Source organism: Dipodomys merriami, unplaced genomic scaffold (assembly GCF_024711535.1).
Source record: "Dipodomys merriami isolate MVZ:Mamm:240054 unplaced genomic scaffold, mDipMer1.0.p SCAF_494, whole genome shotgun sequence".
Lineage (NCBI taxonomy): Eukaryota > Metazoa > Chordata > Mammalia > Rodentia > Heteromyidae > Dipodomys > Dipodomys merriami.
In genome coordinates, this window is record NW_027206062.1 from 52,321 (window position 1) to 71,720 (window position 19,400).

Here is a 19,400-nt window from a genome sequence, read left to right on the forward strand (position 1 = left end):
TAAAACTTTGGTGGGGTGGTAAGATGATCAGGAGGAATGGTAAGGGGAAAAAGGAGGAGGCAACAATGCTTGAAAAGAAATGTACTCTTTTCCTTTCTCATGTAATTGTTAACTTCTCTGTATGGTATTTTCACAATAAAAAACTTATTAATAAAATAAAAAATTCTTGGGAGAATAATCAAAATAATCTTTTGAATTCCTGGTCACTCAGCCAAGAAGTAAAATATTCTCTTCAAGAAAAGCCAATTCCATGTAAAGAATCATGACTGAGACCATTCACAGCTGTACTTTTCCACAATAACTAATTTATGTATGTCTACAGTGTGAGATTTGTAAAATTTTAATACATATAATAGAACGAATCTAGATCACTTTTGAAAAATATGGATCATTAGTTTTAGCAGGTTGTCTTTGGTTTTTACTTATGAAACTCATAAGGAAAGGGTGAGTTACTACTTTTCAAAACATTAGCTATGGGCATGTTGAGCTTATTTGTAGCTAAAAGGAATTATGGAAAGGTTGAATACATTTTGTCTTTGTTAAAGTTCTGTTTTTACTTGAGCACATGAACCCATGTCTAGAGTATCTCAGAGAAATTTAAATAAGTATAATTTGTTAGGTTTTGGAAAAATACCCTAAGTTTTTTTTTAATTTTATACACTAAGAAACCTCTCTAGGAAGTGACTTTCCTGTCAGTTTGTATTATCCATAACAGAAGGCCTTACATTTACAGGGAAAGGAATGCTCCCTTTTATGTTTCCCATTGTTTGTACTCTGTTTGATAAAGAATCATATCCTGTAGAGCCTGGATCACAGCATGAACAGCATTGTATATATTGTAACTGTGTCCACACATAGTTGTGTCAAAGGAGTTATCAGGAGGACATTTCTCAAACATTAGAAATTCAGGCTTAGAATCTGCACAATCAGAACAGAAACCATATCCCAGAAAGGAAAAAAAAAATTCTGGGTATCTGGAAGGAATAACTGCCTTAAGAAAATCTCTGAATCCAGAAATATCTGGGTGATGGTGCAAAAAAAATGAGGTCCATGCAATGAACCTAGCATGAAACACTTCCTTCTCATTGTTAAATCCCAATGTGAGTTCATAATGCAAACTTTGCATTGTATTAAAAATTGTTCAAAACAGACCATTAAATATTGCAGGAATTCATTATTTCCATATATGATGAGGATATTTGATGAAGATGTGTTAATGTAGTTACAACATTCTATGATTTTGAAAATATATAAAATGTCAGAGTTTGGGAATTCTATCTATCTCAAAGGTTATAAAAATTCATTTCTTAGTCAACTCTTCTTTCAATTCAGGAAGAATCCACAAACCATTCTCATCTTGTACAATAGTCGCACCCAGCTGAAGTGACGCAATAATGAGACCGGCGCAGTGGCTATTGGTGTCTCCTTTTAAGCAATATGATAGAGAACAGGAAACATATTATTGTTGTTCAGGGCATGATAAAAAGTTCCAAAATAAGCTAAAGGGAATGAATTTTGGATGGCTACAAAAATGAGAAAATTTCCATCCATCATAATCACAATCATAATGTATATTATATAACTGTTTGAAGTATGTGGAACATAGGTTTTTCTTGTAAGTTTCAAAAATGTAAAAATTAAGATGTTTTGTTGTATTTGGTTTGAGTTTCTTTATTTCTTTTGTTTTCTTTTGTTTTTGTGCCTGTCCTGGCACTTCAAATCAAGATCTGAGTGCTTTTCAAGAACCTCTTTGGGCTGAAGGTTAGCCCTGTACAACTTGAGCCACAGCACTATTTCCAGCCTTTTCTGAGTAGTTTGCTAGAGATAAGAGTCTCATGAACTTTTCTGCCATGGCTGCCTTAAACCACAATCCTCAGTTCTCAGCCTCTTGAGTAACTAGGATTACTGGCACCTGGAATAATTTTTTAAACAGTTGTACAATGTATCAATTGGTTTGTACAATGCCTCTCAGAATTTGTCGCAGTTTCCATCAACTCTTCTAATCTATAAAACGGCACCCATCCCCTTACTTTCCTAGTTTCATTTCCACATATGCACATTGAATCTTACGTTGTATTTTCCTAGACATTTACTCCCTATTCCTTTACCTCTTTCCACATCTCCTTTAACACCCTGCTGAGACAAGATATGCTTCATCTTTGTACTGTTCACATTTGATTGTGTTAGTTGTTCAAAGAGGTTACACCATAAAATTTTACCACCATATGAACTACACTTTAGGAAGATGGATATGTGTTTAATTTTTCATATTTCATGTTCATATCTTAGAGCTAATATTATATATGAAAGGACACGCACTCCATTTCTCTTTCTGAGAGTGACTTACTTCATTCAACATACCTTGCACATGAGCATGAATGTTTATTTGTGTGGGTATCTGTGTGTGTGTGTGTGTGTGTGTGTGTGTGTGTGTGTGTGTGTGTGTGTGTGTGTGTGTTAGTTCAGGTTTCAAACTCAGAGCCTCATTCAATTTTTTTGCCTTTTCCCTCAAGGTTAGCAATTTACCACTTCAACTATTGATTATTCCTGCATTTTGCTGGTTAATTATAGATAATTCTCCTGAGTAGCTAGTATTAATAGGTATGAACCATCCAGTTCATCATATTATCAAAAACTCTAAAGTCATTTACAACTTCCCAATTTTTAAAGGAAATTATTGATAAGGCATAAAACTCCAAATAATCTGCTGTACTGTGCTGTAACTTTTCCATTTTGTTTTCCAAGCCAATTAGATTATAGATATCTCATTATCTTTGAATGCATATTCTTTGATATTATAGACTTTGAAATGTTTGTAAATAAACCCTTTTCCTTTCTTTTCTTTATTTTGCTGTCATTTATGCAGCATTTATTATTTATACCTGGAAGAAACATTACATACTTGTGTTTTTTGTTTTCCATTTCATAACAAGATAATGAAGAGTTGGTCTAAAGAATTTCTTTTTTTGGGGGGCGGTGGGGGTCCGGTCATGGAGCCTGAACTCTGGGCCTGGGCGCTGTCCCTCAACTTTTCAGCTCAAGGCTAGCACTCTAGCATTAGAGCCACAGCGCCACTTCAGGCTTTTTTCTTTTTGCTTATGTGGTCCTGAGGAATCGAAACCAGGGCCTCAGGCATGCAAGGCAAACGCTATAACACTGAGCCATCTTCACAGCCCGGTCTAAAGAATTTCTAAGTCAAACACAGCTGACTTAGATCTAAATGCCTTTGAAACATAAAGAAAACTTTATGAGCATAGGGAGTTTTAAGCTCATGATTTGGTTGTGATAGCAATTTAACTCACTTCAGAGAAAACAAAAGTAAGCATTGAGTCATGAAACATCAATCAATTATTTTTAGCATGCTTCTTAATTTTTCTGCCCTCTGTTTTCTTGTCTTCTGTTCCTGAGTCTTGAATAGGTAACCATTTGAGAGGATGTCGTCAATAGATGGGCCATGGAGGAATTGTCACCAAACACAAAAAAGCAAATCTAGCTGTAATTATAGACTGCCCACCTGAACCGTTTGGTCATGTACACCTAGATAAATCCAACTATTGCTGAAAAATGAATAATTCTGATCAGCTGCTAGCTTCTTCCTTTTGTAATCATCATTGTAGCCCTGCTCCAGCCCGCAAGGGCTGTGGAGGTGGTCAAGCTCAGGTATCACTCACTCGTGAATGGTTCACTGGCAAGGAAACTGGCCAGGAGTTGAGGCTCTGGTCCAATAAATTGTTTTAAGCCACACTTTTGAGGCTTAATGGCTGTGATGTGTGCTGCCTCTCCATAGCAGTGCTGTTTTCTCAGCCTCCTTTCATTCTTTTCTAACACTTGAAAGGGCACCAAGTTAGACATTTTAAAATATCACTTCACTCATCCCACTTACACCTATGGAAACCTGTAGAGGTCCAGTAGTATCCCAGTCTGGGCAACTTTTAATCCCGATAGTCATGTAAATAATGCTACAGTCTTACATTCTTCCATACAAGAGTAATTAGAGATCTTGTACTTCCTAACAAGGCAAATGAAGGGAATCTTTAAATGCTGTGCAGCTTCCATATCGAACCTCATAGATATCAAATCCCAGAATCAAGTTATGTAAAAGATTATACTTTATTTTTAATCTCTTGACTAGCAAAAATCAAGCCAAAAACAAATTGTAATTCTTGAAAATAAACCTGCATAATGAGCACTGAAATTTAGGAATATTTCAAACTTAAGATTTTGATGGATTAAATGCTTACTTCTCTGCCAATGAATATATTAAAACATTACCCCCAATAAGGATGGAATGCAAATAGTGTACCTATGTTTGTAAATAGGAATAGGTAAGGACATGAAGGAAATTTGTCATGAATGAGATTCAGAAACTTAAGCTGTGAGGGAGCTTGTTTTATCTCCATTTCCCTATGTAACACAGCACAAACCAGTCTCTTAAATATGGAAGATACTTTCTTTAGACATCAAGTATTCAGTTCTCTTTATTTCAGGGTAAAAATTTCCATGTGTGTGAAAAAAATTTGTTTTGCCTGGCACCATTGTTTCACACTTGTAATTCTAGCTACTCAGGAGGAGTAGGAAAGTCCCCTGGGATATTAATCTCCAATTAACCACTCACAAGCCAGAAGTGATGCCGTGTTTCTAGTGATAGCTAGCTTTGAATACAAAGAGGCTCATGGACAACAGCCAGGCCCTGAGTTCAAGCCAGGGTATTGAAAAAGAAAAGAAAAGTAAAGAAAAGAAAAGCATGTGTTTTCGTCACCCAGTTTCGGTTATGTGGTTACATGGGAGCTCAGGCTAAGTAACAAATTTTCAATTTAAGAACATTGTTTTCAGAAGCAAAGTATCATTTAAGGATGATTTTATAGCAAGCTCTGCTCACAGACCCAACATAGTGACCAACATTTCCTGCAATATCAACCAGAACAAGAATTCAAGTATCAGGTGAGGGAATTTTATTTTCATTCATGTAACACAAACAAAAGGAAACATTCAACCCTAAGAAATTCATTCTGAACAGAGGAACATCCAACCTAGGGGATGAGGAAAGAATTGTGAGCAAACTCTACATTGAAATCCCAATTCCAAGGCCACTATAATAAAAGGTAGTAATCATTATTATCTTCACAATATTTTTAATTTGAGAAAGTGCATAGGCAAGCAAACAGAAGAGTAGAGAGGATTAAAGTACATTTCTTTCTCTTCTGTCATGTTTATGCATGCATTGGTAGGTATGTATGTATGTGTGCACATTCTAAGGGAATTAATATAAGGAAGTCAAAATGAATTGTTCAAAGAAAACATTAGAGGCAACATGAAAATTCAAATGAGAATATTAACTTTTTCAACATATAGTGTATATATAAAGTTAAATTTTCTCAATTTATGCCTGTCAGATTAGTTATGTCTTTTAAACAGAAGAAATTAGGTATGTTGAAGAAAATCTAATCAAATATGTAAATATGGAGGACTAAATTAAAACCAAGAATGAGGTCATGTGACCAAGTTTTTTTCAAAAGCTGATAAAGTATATATAAGAGTATTAGTGTTTTGTGGATTCAGTAAATGTTTGAGGGTGCCAACAAGTTAAGATTTTTATTCTAAGAAGTAATGACAGAATTTAAAATTCCTACATACACAAGGATAAAAAAATATGATACCAAGATACTTAAAAATAAAAGGTTAATCAAGTTTTTGACAATGACATCTACACATCTACAGCAAGCTATGTATGATCGCTGTCAAAAGTGAATTTTGTATGGACGATTCTCTAGACTAGAAAAGAAATGGAACTAACACTTAGGTGTGCCTCTGTTTCTCTACCAGATGGCAGGGAGTCCTTTTTGAAAAAAATGCATTCTATCCACCAAGGTTATTTTACCTTGCAAAGATATCTTTCACAAGTGAAGGATAAGGGACAAATACACAAAGATATTTCCAGACAGGTGCAGTTAAGAGAATACATCTTCACTGTACCTATTCTACAAAAAATACTGAAGTAAGCCTGGCACCAGTGGCTCACACTTGTAATCCGAACTATTCAGGAAGCTGAGTTCTTGGTTCAAAGCCAGCCTGGGCAGGAAAGTCCATGAGACTCTTATCTCCAATAAACCACTCAGAAAACTGGAAGTGTTGCTGTGACTCAAGTAGTAGAGCACTAGCCTTGAGTTGAAGAGCTGAAGGGCAGCGCAAAGGCCCAGAAGTCAAGCCCCACAACTGACAAAGAAAAAAAAAAACTGAAGTAAGTCTTTTAGTCCAAAATATACACACATTAATAAACAAGGAAAATACAAAGAATGTATAAAAATTACTGATAAGACAGTAAACTGGTAATGGCAGAATTTGAAATTCTGGGTCAGTCCAGGGCCTGGTACTGGGAATTTTCTTGACCCAGCCCCCTGACTATATTTAGGTGTGGACCAGCTCAGGTGCCATTACACCATGTCATGGATCTCCATGTTCATGTCCTGTCTTCTGTTTCCTGTCTGTTCTCCAGTCACCATGGCATCCCAATTCAGCTCTCCATTGGAGCTGAATGGGTTTGTTAGTATTGTTTTGTCCTGTTTCCCCCTGGTCTGTTTCCTGAGTTATGTGTATTTGATGGCTGCAGGTCTTTGTAATTGGCCACATGCACACCACTAGCACTCCAATAAAGACTCCTTTGTCACTGTGCTCACTCTGCCTCCTTGGCCAAGATTATTTCAACTACAGAGTGTTCCTGGCAAAAGAGTACCCAGAAGGAAATGCAAATAGGAAAGGAACAACAAAACTTTCATTCCCTAATCTCGATCCTAACACAGGGAGGAGATGTGACTTCTTGGCCATGGAAGAAACTTCTGCCCTTGCCCATCAAGCAATTGTCTATCTCCTGGTCTGTGTACATATTTCCTATTACTAGCAGATAGCCTTGTGTGTGCCCTGGGCTACACTACATATCAGGGACACAACCAATGCTGAGCTTGGAAAAATCCCCCAGCAGATGAATCTGAGTGGTTGCCTGGCTCTGTTCCTGTGCTTGACTGTTGACAGCTACTGGGAGTGAAAAAGGTCTCATCTCTCTACTTTAATGTTTAATCTTTCAGTATTTGTCCTAACTTGTGTACTTGTAACACCTCTGTGAATCACCTTTATAGTATCACTAAAAACATTTTCAAAGGAAACTCATCCTAGACAAAGTAAGAGGACACAAGAATAAGAGGAATCTCTGACCCATCGTTCCCTGTCTTGTCCTTCACCATATAAACTAATATGTGATATTAGATAGGGGCAGCAAGACAAATGATGAGGCTTCTCCTTACTCAGCCCATAAGCTTCTTCTGACAGAACTAGTGTTGGATTGGTTTCAGATAATAAATAAAGTCAGAAAATCTGCTTTGGCTATCAAACAGGTACTGTGGATGATTAGTGCACTACATTAATTGCACAGTTTCAGCCTGTCAGCCAAGACAAGGTGCTACAGCTGGCTCTGGCTTTAGCTCTTGAACTCATGCTAGTGTTCCCACTAGAGTGGGCACCAGAAAGAGTCTAAAATTTCTTTTTGTCTGCATGAGAATATGAATACCTCAGTTGACTGGACATCAAAATGAGTGTGAAGATGTCACTGATCATGGTTTTCCCACTAGGATAAGTGTCAGTGTCAGTGATGGAGCTAAATCCAGCTCTATCTTTGCATTGAGAGTGTATACTGTGTTGTGGATAGGGCTACATAAGGTGACATGGTGCTAACATTATGGCTATTTCCTGAGTCTTTGAAAAGACAAAGAAAAGACTCATAATACTCAATCTGCAACCTTTCATAGAGAAAACTCTTCAAAATCACTCTTTTGGATTTCAGGCTCTTAGTTACTCCTGGATCAACAACAGTGTTGAAGCCTCTTCCTAGTGGTGCCCTGCATCATCCATGCCCAAATATCCTGGCCAGCTCCAGAATCTGAACCATCATGCTTGGCTTTGTAGGGCTCTTGGAACTCCATCTGGACTAGTAGAAGGTGGACACAGCATTTCAGGTCTGACTTAGGCTTATAGAATATCAGGTGAGTAAGGAGATTTTGGAGCAGGTATACTGTGGGGATTGTTAGGCCTCTGAGTATTCAATCCAGCTATGCATCAAAGATGGAGCCGATGACACTTAAGGGAGATAGAAGAGAACCTGACACCAAAAGAAGGCCTCATTCTCCCTCATCACCCTATGGTTGCTGGCATCAGTGATTGTTGCTATCAGTTCAAAGACTAGCACAACAAAATCTAAGTCCCTTTTCTGCCTTGTCAGTGACATTATAGGAAACCCAAATAGGTACTAAGGATAACATCTAAGGAGGAATTAAGGGATAAAAAGGAGTCATCAGCTCTAACTTTGTATGAATGTTCCATGCCCTCCTTTCACTGTCATGAGAATAGGTTGTGAAAGGGCTCATCTCTGAGCCATGGGCTAAAATGGAGCTTAGAAACAACACACCATCCTGTATCTTCTTCCTCCTGTAGACAAAGCCCATACCTCAAGCAAAGGTAAAGATGCTCCTCAAATCAAGAAGTAAAAGGGGCTGATGAAAATACAAAAATAGGTGTTCAGCAGGGTGCTGGTGGCTCACGCCTGTAATCTTAGCTACTCAGGAGGCTGAGATCTGAGGATCGCGGTTCAAAGCCAGCCCGGGCAGGAGAGACTGTGAGACTCCTATCTCCAATAAACCACCAGAAAACCGGAAGTGGCACTGTGGCTCAACTGGTAGAGCACTCTTCTTGAGCTGAAGAGCTGAGGGACAGCGCCCAGGCCCAGAGTTCAAATCTCATGACCGACCAAAACAAAAAAACAAACAAAAAACAAAAAACAAAAATAGGTGTTCAACATCCTTGGCACAAAGGAAACGTAAAGCCAAAAGAGGTTGAATTTTATCACATTCCAGTGACAATGTCTATCATCAAGAGCACAAATAAGAAATACTAGCAAAATGAAATAAATCGAACACTTATACACAATTCATGAGAATGTCATTTCATGGAAATATATGTAGTTTCCTCAAGAAACTATAAAAAATTGAGGATATGAATCAATACCACTCCCTTGTGAAACTGAAGTTCATTGCATGCATACATGTATATGTATAAATAAACCTTCTAGGGAGCTAACATATGCTACTAAGAATTAAAGATTAAATGATATAGTTTCTATAATGACTATACAAGTGAAGGGCCAGTGGAAACCTCATTAGAAAGTTTTTCCTTCTCCAATTTTAAAGTACATTTGCTGATTTGCTTATACTGTAATGCACATTTTCTTTTTTTGTAAAGGCAGTCTAATAATTGTTTATAGTTCTCATCTGGCTCTGCTCATCTCTAAGTCCCAACAACGGCATTACAAAGTAAGTTCAGGCAGAACCTTGGAAAAGACTGTATTTATGTACATGGAAAGGACAGCAGTAAACCTTGCAGAAAAACTCCATATCACAGGAAAATCTTCGCTGCAAATTCTTGTCTCAATCAACACCATCTCAGCAGAGCCTGGCTCAAAAGTTGGGGCTGTTTGATCTCTGGATATCCATCATACCGTTCCCATAGTAGAATTTTAAATATGAAAAAGAAACTGAAGTGGGAGCCAGGGTGCCAGTTGTTCCCAGATGCAGGAGTGGCTTTATTTTGGGGGTGAGGTCAAAGGAATGCTGGGATTTTTATCTAGGTCCAATGGCCTATGGCCTGCTGCCCTGAACGCTGGCATGAAGATGCGGACTGGGCAGAGAGAAATGGAAGTCAGTCTTGTGTTCTGGGGTGTGAAAATGTGCTATGCATGCAAACGTGTGTGTGTGTATGTGTGTGTGAGAGAGGGGGGAAGAGAGATACTGGGCACAGGCTATGAGTTTTCCTTGTACTCCATGCCTCTGCTCCCATACTCTCTCTCTCACAGCAGCCTAGTACTTTGTACCTATGTCTCTGTTGCTACTGATCCATAAATCAAGTGTTTCTCAAACACAATCACCGTGGTTCAAACACAAAGTTATCAGCTGCCCTGAGGTGGGTGGAGAGAGTGGTTTGCGCCAATTAGATATCCTTGGTTCTTTTCTTTTTCTTTATTAAAACAACAGCCAGCCAGTAATACATATGATGGCTCATTGGTGACATGGCTTCAAATCTGTTATGCCTTTAGAGAGGTCTCCTTCCTGACCTCTGAGGCTTCAGAAGACAGAGGCCATTCTTGCATTTGTAATCTTGGCTGCTATCTGCCTTCTTGATGGGGCTCACTAGCTCTCCACCAACAGAGACTTCACATTTCCAGGGCTCCTCTCAGACCTGGGATGGCCCTCATCTGGAGGTTGAGCAGCACAACGTGGTTGGGCTAAATACCAGTGGGATTGTCCAAAAGATCCCATTCTAGCTATTGGATTTAGGGGCTGAGTTGAGAGGTATCCCACACATCGGTCAGCACCCCAGTGCCATGGATTCCCCTCCATATCCTACCCCGACACCCTGCCATGGGTGCTGGACGTGAGAATCGAAGCATGTGAACGTGACCTGGCCTAAACCCGTGCTGTGTGAGTGTCCCTTTTGTTAATAGGAATCAAGCCGCTAAATAATGCAATTGAAATGAGCGGGGTGAAAACACTCCTGACTGTCTAGCGATTGCTTTCCAACTTGTTTCTGAGGGTAAACCATCGTGTTTTGAGAGTCTGTTATTTAGCATTTTCCATTTTTGTAATTTATGATTATATATAACATAAATTGCTTTTGTATTTTTTTCTTTGTTTTGTATTTTTTTCATTTTTATTATGTTTAAGTAACGTACAATTTAAAGTCAATGTCAACTCGTGAGTATAACCCATTTTGGTGCCATCTTTTTCATTTTTTAGGAGCAATTAATTCTGGAAAATGAAATCTTATACCTTTCTATAGATTTTATATGAACAACAGATATTGTCATGAAAATTCCCATTAATTAGGACTAAATATTATTACCTCATTTTTGCTGAAATGTTATCATGATATCAGATTTTACATTATAAGTACAGATGGTTGACAAGGTATCTTACAGATTATTTATTTTCACTCCCTTCAGAAACCAAAAAGAACTCCAATTGTATCTGTTACTTTTGAACTATATACTTATAGCCAATAAAGCCATACAAGGAAGGTAAAAAAATATTTTGGAAAATGTAGTCTACCACTTGAACCACAGCTCTACTGGCTTCTTTGCTGGTTAATTGAAGATAAGAGTTTCTGATTAGACTGACTTGGAATCATGATTCTCTGTTCCTAGCCTCCAGAGTAGTTATGATTATAAGCGTGAGTCACTAGCACCAGCTTTCAACCTTTCTAGCAGGGTTTTTCTCCGACAAAACTTCTCATTCCAGTTAAATTATCTTCAAAAAATTGACATTAGGAAGATAAGACAAAATTATGTGCAATCAGGTTTGAAGGAGCTGCTTGATAAATTTTCCTGGGAATCAATCCTTAATATGCACGAACCATTTCTGCTACTGTTGCATATATGTATAATAGTTGATATGAAATATATACAGCAAGGAAATAATTGGATTATACACTTAATGGATAGATGAATGAGGGAGAAATATATTTAGTTTCGAGGCAGCCAAAAATAGAAGAGGTTATTTGCATCTCAAGATGTGAATTCAAAAAATAAGGCACAACTTTTTAAATCCCAAAGGCATCCTGAGTCAGGCAGAATAAGATTTCTGGGTTTTCAATTCTATTTCATTGGTCCTGAGGTCTGTTCTTGTGCCAGTACCAAGCTGTTTTGATTACTATGGCTTTATAGTAGAGTTTGAAATTTGGTATTGATATTTCTCCAGCACTGTTCTTTCTATTGAGGAGCGTTTTTGCTATTCGGGGTCTTTTATTGTTCCATGTAAATTTTTGGATTGCCTCTTCGATTTCCTTGAAAAATGAGGTTGGAATTTTGACAGGTATCGCATTGAATTTGTAGATAGCCTTGGGAAGTATTGCCATTTTCACGATGTTGATCTTTCCAATCCAGGAGCATGGGAGTTTTTGCCACTTTCTAAGTTCTGTTTTGATTTCCTTTTTCAAGTTTTTAATTGTAACCCTTCTGTATAGTATTTTCACAATAAAAAAGGAAAAAAGAAAAAAAGAAAATTAGTGACACAAATTGTAATGGGAGTCAATGGCTTGATACTAAATATAAACTTGCATTGCCTTATATTATATACTTTTGTCCTGCCTTTACTGTTATAGTGATTTATTATATTCTGTTCACAATTTTCTTTCATAAGAATGCCATATTTTTATAAAACAGTTCACAAGACTGGAACTTTGCAAATTGCCAAGGGAAAGCTCCTAACTTGCTAATAAAATCAACTCATGTAGTAGTAACTTGCTTTTAGAGAAAGTATAACTAGGAGGGAAATGGAAATATCATAGTGCATGTATGACTTGTACCAAAGCCCAAATAGATACTACCTAGACAATATAGCATTGAAATATTTAGATGCATTGCATGCCTAATTTTTTTCATTTAACTGTCATTTATTTAGGTATATTCAACACACAAATGCTATCCTGTTATTATTAACATTCGTATTTCAGACTCCTACCCTATACTATGCTTTTGGAATTAAAATATGCTTCTATATATTGTAGGTAAATTAGCCCTCTTAATAATTCCATGGTGTCTACAAGTGAAGATAATAAGCTGGGAGCTGGTATCTAAAAATTGTAATCTTAGCTACTCAGGAAGTTGAGATCTGAGGATCCTGGTTCAAATTCAGCCTGGACAGAAAAATCCATCACTGTCTTATCTGCAATTAATCAGCAAAATGCTGAAAGTGGAGGTTTGTCTCAAGTGGTAGAATGTTAGCCTTGAGTGAAAAAACTAAGCAAAACCACCACGACCTGACAGGCACCAGAATGAAAAAAAAAGAAAGAAGATATAGAGAGAAAGAAAGAAAGATAGAAAGAAGGAAAGAAACAAAGAAAGAGAGAAAGAAACAAAGAAAGGGAGAGAGAGAGGGAGGGAGGAAGGGAGGGAGGGAGGGAGGAAAGAAGGAACGAAGGAATGAAGTAAAGAATGAAAGAAAGAAGGAAAAAGAAAAAAGAACTTGAACATATATATATATATATATATATATATATATATAAGTAGCAAATGAAGTCACTAAAATTAAAAATTATTTACTAACTGAATCTGTAATTATCTACTGATATTTTTATGAATCTATTATGTTATGAATTTTGCTATATTTTATGAATCTTTTTATTTTAATTATGACTGTGTAAATGATTATGCTACAAGCTCATATATCAAATATTCCTTACATATTTGAACTTCTATATTTTAATTTCCTTCTTATAAAAATCTTGTGGTGAGTGGCTGGGAAGGTGACTCAGTGGTAGAGCGCTTGCCTTGCATGCATGCATGCGGACCTGGGTTTGATTCCTCAGCACCACATAAGCAGAAAAAGCCGGAAGTGATGCTGTGGCTCAAGTGGTAGCTCTAGCCTTGAGTTCAGGCCCCACAACAGACAAAAAAAATTGTGGTGAGGTTATCATTTTAATGTCACAGTTTGCTATGTGTTTTGATAACCTCTGTTTATACACTCCATTCAATTACCACGGAAGTATCAAATTCTGAGAACTTTTTTTCATTCAGTTCTGCCTTTCTCTGAACTGATTCCAAATCTGCTTATTTTAAATGCATGCAAAATGAATGAAAATCTGTGCAATGCTTAGAACTTTGCTTGTGGAATTAAATGAGAAATCACTGCCAAGCATCACAAATATTCTGTCATTTTTCTTACTTAATAAACAGCCCTTTCTCATAGATTTTTTCATAGTTTTTAGCTAAATTAACTGAGTATGAGCCAGTCTAATTTAGATTCATCTGAAGTAATCAATGACAAAAATGGAGGTTTTTTTTTTCTGTAGACAAACATGAAATTAAATTGTGAAAAAGAAAAAAGAAGAAATATTACAAATAAAAACTACCTTTGGGAAAAGATCTCGAGGCCACTATTAAAAGTTGAGCAAAAAGAAAAACACAATGGAAAGTTGACAAAATTTTGTCAAAGGAATATTTCTCAATAAACATGCGGTTATATTCAGTTAGTATAATAATATCCTGGACAATAATAATCTTTAACCACAGTCTCAATTTAAATTAATAAACCTGGAACAAGTTCTTTTTTTTTTTTTTTGTCGGTTGTGGGGCTTGAACTCTTGGCCTGGGCGCTGTCCCTCAGCACTTCAGCTCAAAGCGAGCGCTCTACCACTTGAGCTACAGTGCCACTTCCGGTTTTCTGGTGGCTTATTGGAGAAAGGAGTCTCACGGTCTCTCCTGCCCGGGCTGGCTTTGAACCGCAATCCTCAGATCTCAGCCTCCTGAGTAGCTAGGATTACAGGCGTGAGCCACCAGGGCCCAGCTTGGAACAACTTCTTGTATCCTTTAAATTATTTACTTTTCAAGTAGTCTCTGAATTGTTTCCCTAGTCCTATTAGCCACTTCCAGAGTAACTATTAGTCAAAAAAAAAAAAAACAACATTTAATTTTTATCGTATTGACATCACACCTAAAATTAACATTAACACACACATTAACATTATTGGCTGTAAAGTTCTCCAAACTATAAACTTTTAAGTTTCCCCAGCCAAATTTCTTCCTGTGCCTTAACAGATTATTTCTTCCAGGTTTTATACATCTTGAATTCTCTGTGAAAAGAAGAGATCTATGTATCAAATATATGTTATAGGTAGTATATATGTAAGTGTGTGTGTGTCAGTGTTCTTAAACAAAATATAAGTGAATATGTCTTCCATTTCCTAGACAGAAATGATTAATGGTACAAAAGAAATACACGTGGATCAGGCCATCATGGGTACTGAGTATTAACAGATAAGGGAATTCCCCAGGCAATAGTGTGGAATGTGGGATGTGTGTGTGACAGTGTGTGAAGGAAAATCCATGAGACTCTTTCTCCAACAAACCACTAGAAAACCAGAAGTGAAACTATGGTTCAAGCGGTAGAGCGCTCACCTTGAGCTGAAGAGCACAGGGACAGTGCCCAGGCCCAGAGTTCATGCCCCTCAAATGACAATAATAATAATAATAATAATAATAATAATAATAATAATAATAATAATAATAATAATAATAATAATAATAATAATAATATATTATAATAATTATTATATTAATGATAATAATAATTAAATAATAATAATAATTATTATTATTATTATAGGAAATTAGACTAAATCCACAACTTAATTGTACAGTAATATAAAATAATGCATAATACATTTAGCAATAAGTACCATAAAAAATGGATCAACTTATTACAAATGTCATATTTTATATGTATATAAATATTTCAGAAGGATTTAAGAGTGGAAGCAGTGACATTGATCAATATCAATGGACTCATAAACTGACATATAGAATTGAAAAAAAAACAAATGAAAAGTGTGCTTCAGAAAATAAATATATAAATAAATAAAACCAATACTCAATCATTGAGAAAAATTATATATATACTTATTTAAATGTTTATTGTTCCCATCTATACATTTTCTAGTGTCATATTTGACTACATGTGGTTTATATAATTATTTTTAAATATTTCCTTTTTGTTGATCAAAAAGCAAATATCCAGCTTTCAAATTATATGGCATTTTTCTTTTTTTATTTTCGATGAATTTTCATTTTTGAGATAATTTTAACCTCTTACAGACCATTTCAACTTTTGGGAAAGCTGTAATCATACTGGATTAGCAGGAAAACTGTGCTCTGTTCATCTGTAATGTCCTCAGAGAAAACCATTCTCAGTGTATAAATCAAAAAGTTAGTTGCTACCTACTGAAGACTAGCTTGTTGTCTTTGTTTTTCTTTATTAAACCATCTGCATTAGAAATTCGGAGAAAAAGAACTCTATACAAAACTAGTTTTGTGTGTGTGTGTGTGTGTGTGTGTGTGTGTATACGTGGACCTGTCTTTGGGGCATGAACTCAAGGCCTGGGTGCTATCTCTGAGCTTTTTTGTTCAATGTTGTCACTTAAGCCACAAATCTACTTCCAGCTTTTTGCTGGTTATTTGGAAATTAGAGTTTTGTGGAGTTTTCTGCTGGCTTTACACTACAATCCTCAGATCTCAATTTCTTTACTAGCTAGTATTACTGGTGTGAGCAACCAGAGCTCAGATAGAAGACTATTTTTGTCTACTATTAGAGTTTATAATTGTCTTCACCCTAGCCTATCTTTCTTCCTAAGTTGTTACCAAAGCATTAAGTGCTCTTTTCTTACATCATATTTCCTTTTCTTCACTGAATTCTTGCCTTTTCTCCCAGCTTCCACCTAACAATACTGGGCACATATACAAATCATTTTAACCAAGTGAACTGTCTTCACATTTTATTTCTATTGTTTGCATTTTCCTGGCTATGTTTGTTGTATTCCTTATAACTCTTCACCATAATCATGTTCTTTGAATTATTTTTATAGCATATCATATATAATAACTTTTGATTCATTTAAGTGGTTTCTGATTTAGAACATGTGGCTATGGACAAATAAGAAGTTACAGGAATATATGAGACTAAAACTAGAAACTAGTATACATCTTTCTCCTCCTCCTCCTCCTCCTCCTCCTCCTCCTCCTCCTCCTTCTCCTCCTCCTTCTCTTCCTTCTCCTCCTCTTCCTTCTCTTCCTCTTCCTCCTCCTCCTCCTCTTCCACCTCCTCCTCTATATTCTTTCCTTTTCCTCCTCCTCCTCTTATTTTAATATGGCTTCAATCATAAGTTTTCTTCAACAAATGTGCTCCCCAAATCCATGACACTTTCTCTAAGTTTCAATAGCCTTTCCTTCCCTCATATTTTTATTTGCATCACTTGCTTGTCTTGAACAAGGGATTTTCAGAGTGACATGTACAAATATAATTCACCTGGCTCTGACTTGGTTCATCCTAAACCATGCTACTTGTTTCATCGACTTTGCGATTACAGTTTCATGGGTGTACTTAGGAAATCAGGAGATTTCACCCCATTCTCTTCACTTTTGAAAAGATGATTCATTGAAGGGAATATTATCCTCCACATTTATTTTTCCTTAAAGCAAGTGAATAATAGGAAACATTTAGCTGTGGAAAAGAGAAAGGGAAATCAACAAAGTTGAAATGTTCTGTGCTTGAGAACTCTTGCATACTACACATACATGATGTTTTTATTATGATTATTTTATATTTTGACTCTCCATTCATTGATTGATTTCATTACTTGGTAGGAAATTTACATTGTCCAAGATGTCTCTGACGGTTTTCCACAGCAGTTACCCGGCAATTTCAGCCATGGAAGACAAGAAGCACACACTTCACAGTAAGCTGGAATTATAATAGAGATCATTCTTTCTTGATACAGTATTTCAGTGAGTTGCTTGTACTGAAAATGAAGAAGTTTAATTGTAACAAATATGGTAAAGAATTGACAGACATTCTCTGTATATTTTGCATGTATATATATATATATATATATATATATATATATATATATATATATGACTCCATTTTAAAAGAATGAAAGAATGACTCAGTTTTCAAAAACTTCTGGAAGGGCTGGGATGTAGCTCAGGGGCAAAGTGCTTGCCTAGCAAGTGCAACGTCCTGGATTCGATCCCTAGTACCAAAAAAAAAAAAAAAAAAAAAAAAAAGACGAAAACTTCTGGAGAAAAGTATCTTAGGTATAAGAGCACTAGTAGGTGTCTTTGCAGTAACAGCTCAGAAGGAAATCAAATTAGTGCCAGTGGGACTTTTGTTCTAACTGAAGAGAAGCATTACTGTTGGAGAGAGTCAATCTGAGACTAATTTTTAAAAGACTAAAAAACAGTAAAGCATTTCAGCTTGTACTTCTGTGCTATAAAAGGATATTATCTTGATTAAAATGTATCTATTATATGGATTAGTTTTAGAAAGGGGCAGTAAGGTCTGCCTGGAAACTACATTATGCTTTTTCTCTCTTCTTAAAATGAGGAAAGAAATGTATGCAGGGATTTCTGGCACAATTAACTCTTCTACACTTTGTACCATGTATCAGTAACTAGATAGCATATTGATTTTTAGTATACTTTTCATTTCAAATAACAGCTTCTACTTTAAACTGGTTTGTGATTCCTCAAGGATTAGTGACAAGAAAAACATATAATAAAAACAAATGGGTCAATGCCATTCTTTCTGATGGAGGCATAGAATTCCATTGTGTGTATATATCACATTTTCTTGACCCATTCATCTACTGAGGGGCATCTGGTTGGTTCCATATTTTATCTATGTTAAATAATGCTGCAGTAAACATAGATGTGCTAGTAGCTTTAGTATGGTCTTGTTTGTGATCATTCGGGTAAATGCCCAAAAGTGGAATTGCTGGGTCATTGGGAAGCTCTATGTGGAGTCTTTTGAGGAACCTCCATACTACTTTCCTAATTGTAGTAAGTCAGGCGCAAAGAACCATAGGTCCCATGGTTTCCCTCATTTGCAATAGCTAGTATATTTCGGAGACAGGCAGAAAAGAACAGATAATTTGATGTTAGGCAAAATGTACCCCATGATAAGGACTCAAGTGGTTTTTCTTTTTTGCTGTTGTTTCTAACATATTTATAAGGTGATTTTTTTGTTGCTTTGTATGCCCCTCCCAAATGGTATAACCCCTGTTTTCACTGTATTTGATGTTAGCATAATTTGGGGAGGGGAAGGGAATAAAAACAAAATTTTTAATAGGGTTACAGGTGGACCCATTGTAACAATGAGAACTAGAAGACACTATGTTGAAAAACAAACTACAATTTAGGCTGGGGGTGGAGTGGGGGGATGGGGGGACTGGAGTTGTGGGGTGGGAGGGAAGGGATGGTAGGGGAAACAAAGGAGGAGGCAACAATGCTTGATAAGAAATGTAGTCATTACCTTGCTCATGGAACTGTAACCCTTCTGTACAGTATTTTCACAATAAAAAAAACTCATTAAGAAAAAGCATTGTAAGCTTTACATTCCTTTGCTAAGGCTTTCAAATGAAATACCACACACAAGGTGAACTATAACAGAATTATTTGTTTATTCTCACACTTAGAGAGGCTGGAAGTCAAGCTGATGCTGGTGTTGGAAGCATCCTCCCCTCCCTTCCATGGGGGTCCTATCTCCTCCCCTGCACTTGTTTTCCTGCTACTGTTATTCCTTGGGCTTGTTTCTCTACTATATTTCCTTGTCAATAAAGGATCATAGTTTATTTTCACTGTGTTATGCCCTAAAGGCCTCATTTTAACTTTTTCCTTGGTGCAAAATCTCTATTGTAAGTATCATATTCCTGGATAAGAGGGATGAGGGCTGAAAAAGTAAAGTTGGTGGAGGGGCACACTTCAGCCCAGGCACAGACATAGGTTCCTTTGGATGCCATCACTTGCATTCATA

The 19,400-nt window shown here is 36.5% G+C and overlaps 1 long non-coding RNA gene and 1 pseudogene across 1 annotated transcript; one reads left to right on the plus strand and one right to left on the minus strand.

Moving 5' to 3' along the window:
• LOC138809354 (GATA zinc finger domain-containing protein 1-like) overlaps positions 1-2,157 on the minus strand; it is a 35,248-nt pseudogene extending 33,091 nt beyond the window's left edge.
• A 5,698-nt stretch (positions 2,158-7,855) lies between these two features.
• LOC138809353 (uncharacterized) lies at positions 7,856-19,136 on the plus strand. The gene is made up of 3 exons (XR_011366817.1): positions 7,856-8,030; positions 17,231-17,322; positions 19,063-19,136. It is a non-coding gene; the product is annotated as an uncharacterized lncRNA (long non-coding RNA).
• The last annotated feature ends 264 nt before the right edge of the window (positions 19,137-19,400 follow it).